This window comes from Lemur catta, chromosome 22 (assembly GCF_020740605.2).
Source record: "Lemur catta isolate mLemCat1 chromosome 22, mLemCat1.pri, whole genome shotgun sequence".
Classification (NCBI taxonomy): domain Eukaryota; kingdom Metazoa; phylum Chordata; class Mammalia; order Primates; family Lemuridae; genus Lemur; species Lemur catta.
Window position 1 is genome coordinate 15,491,882 of NC_059149.1, and position 2,979 is coordinate 15,494,860.

The 2,979-nt window shown below is 34.0% G+C and overlaps 1 non-coding gene across 1 annotated transcript; it reads right to left on the bottom strand.

Annotated features, from left to right (window-relative positions):
- Nucleotides 1–2,191: 2,191 nt before the first annotated feature.
- LOC123626757 lies at nucleotides 2,192–2,264 on the bottom strand. Its single transcript, XR_006730995.1, has one exon. It is a non-coding gene; the product is annotated as a small nucleolar RNA SNORD65 (small nucleolar RNA).
- Between the last annotated feature and the right edge of the window lie 715 nt (nucleotides 2,265–2,979).

The following is a 2,979-nucleotide window of genomic DNA, read 5'->3' on the forward strand; positions in this document are numbered from 1 at the left end:
ACTTATGAGAATTCTGAGACATAAACAGAAGTTCTTTCATCTACTTTTCTTTAGATATATTAACTCTTTACTTGTGATATATATTGCAAATATTTTCTATTTATCCTTTGTCTTTTAACTTTGCTTATGATGTATTTTTGTCATTCAGAGTTTTTTAATGCAGTCAGGTTTATCAATCTTTTCTGTTATTGCATCTGTATTTGAAGTCATAGTTAGCCTTCACCTACATCCGTATTATAGAAGTAACTCCTGCTTTCTAATACTTGTGTGGTTTCTTTTCTTACATTTAGATCTCTGATCCATGTGTGGGAGGGTGTGGTGTAAGGAATGGATCTAATTTCATCTTTTTCCAAATGGCAATCAGTTATCTCAGTCCCATTTATCTAAAAATCCATCCATCTTTGCTCTAGTAATTTGAAATGTTCCTTTTATCATCCTTTAGATGTTCATATGCAGTTGAGTTCTAGACTTTCTATTCTAGTCCACTGGTCTATTTGTCTACTTATAAGGCAATACCACACTGTTTTAATTTTAGAAGCTTTGTAGTATGTTTTACTATCAGAGAGGGCGGGGTGCTTTCACAGTTCTTCCTTTTTGGGTTTTCCTAGCTATTCTTGCATACTTATTTTTCTATGTGAACTTTAGTATCATTTGTTGGCCTCCAGAAAGCAAGCTCAGCTTTTAAAATTATGATTACATTATATATACAACTGAACTTAGGGAGAACTCACATCTTTATGATGTGGAGATGTCCTATCTAACAAGGAAGTGCTTTTGCCTAGGAACTCATTAGAATTTTCAATTCATTAGAGCTCTAAGTCTAATTGAATTAACATCCTATGATTAAACCCAGAGGGAGCATATTAGAAGAATCATGATCAGCATATGGACATGATACTCTCTCCTAAATGCAAATTTACAGAATACATACAAACTCCAGTGTATGTCATTTGAATAGTAGAGTATAGGAAAACTTAAAATTGTGCATTGAGCTATAAACATTTAGCTTTCCTTCCAAAATGAAATAAAAATAACACAGGTGTCCCGACCTTGTACAAGAGATATGATTTGGAAGGCTCATTAAAAATGCAGGGTGTTATTCTGATCCTACAAACATTGACCTCCAGAAGAAGGAAAAAATTCTTCCAAAAAAATAGATCAGAGCTGAATTGCTGATGACTCTATGCAGAACAGTTTCATTTCTGCACGTGGAGGTCAGCAACTCTAAGTTATTATCATACATAAAGACTTGTTATCTGTGTGAGACAGGAGCATTCTAGCTCATAAAATCTATTCTTCACCCTGGGGTATGACTCATCAGAAGAATTCTTAAAGAACTTACTTTTTCAACTTACCTTTGAAATTATTGTCATTAGTGATTCAGTATTGTGCTTGTGGTCATTTGATGGATTGTCACATAGCCATTGAGATGGTTGGAAGGACCACGCGGGCCTTGCTGTTGCCAGGAGATGGAGGTCACAAGGCCAGTTATTTCTTCCACCAGGGATCATTAGGCACAAAAGCAGCCCATGCATAAAGCTCATTGTTTCAAGGGGTTTGACCACAAAGGACTGAACTCTCAAAATGTTAGATGTCCAAACATTAAAACAAGGTACCAAAAGCCCTGTGACATTCCAAGGGCTGTGGACTCTTGGCTTTGAATTTATGAGCTCTATTAGTTTCTCCCCTCAAATGTGATTTCCTGAGCAATCATCGCCTTACCCACTTATTTCTCTCATGAAATTTTACTTGCTATTTCCACCTCTTTTACTTATTCTTTGCTCTTCAGCTCAGTGGTTTAAATGCTGGGCTCTAGAGTCAGACTTCCATGGCTTTTAATTCAGTCTCTGCCATGTCCTGACTGTGTTCCTGGGTAAGAAACCTACATTCCTTGTGCCTTCAGTTCCTTGACTGTAAAACGGGGACCATATTGCTAGTGACTTCATCGAGTTTTTGTGAAGATTAAATTACATAACATATGCAAAGAGTAGTCCAAAGTGTTCCATATATTGATTGTTAAATCCAATAGACATAGATGTTTTTATCATTTAAACATTGCTATTTTAAAATTTATTAGTTACACAAGTAAGTAGAGAAAATTTGGGAAACATGAGAAAAACAATCAACAATATTCCCATTAACCAAAACAATCACTTCTGTCACTGTATTACTATTCATACTTTTTTTTCCTCTTCAGAAAACCATAGGTTCCCTACTACAAAATTTGCTGGTGATTCTAGCTATTTTGGGTGATTTCATCATTTGATAGTCATTCTTTTTAAAAAATGTTTTATGAATTCTGCTTTCATTACCTTACATGTTAACATTGTATTCTTATGCTACAAAATATCTTCATAATTATTTTTAATTACTAAATGACAATTTCATTGATAAGATGGACAATAATTTACTTATTGGTTGACCTATTAATGAATATTTAGGTGATTTCAATTTATTTCTGTTAGTAATATTTCTGCAATGATCAGGATATTGCATAGTTTCATTCCTCTATATTTTGTATTTTTTTCCTTAGGGCATACTCATAAAAGTGAAATTACAGAAGCTAAGGATAGAAACCTTTTATGGCTCTCAGTACATATTATAAATTTTTTTAGTAAAAGGATTATTCTACTTTGCCATGTCACCAGCAAAAGATAATTTGGAATAGTTTTTTGTTATAATGAAGAGATTTTTTGTTTCTTAAATGTTTGAAAGAATTTAATACTAAAGGTGCTGTGGCTTGAAATATTATATTGCAGCTAGTCCTCTGAAAACATTTCTCATTTTTTTCTAGATTGTTTGCTCACTTAGTGTGCTGCAGCAGAGATCACTATTTGGGGCCCAATATCTACTCTCCTCTTCCTCCTTGGTAGTAGAATTTCTGACTTTTAGCCTAGATATAGCCAACCAGAATTAAGATTACTTTCCAGCCTCCTTTGCAGCTATGTGTGGCCAAATGAATAAGTATTGGTAAATGGA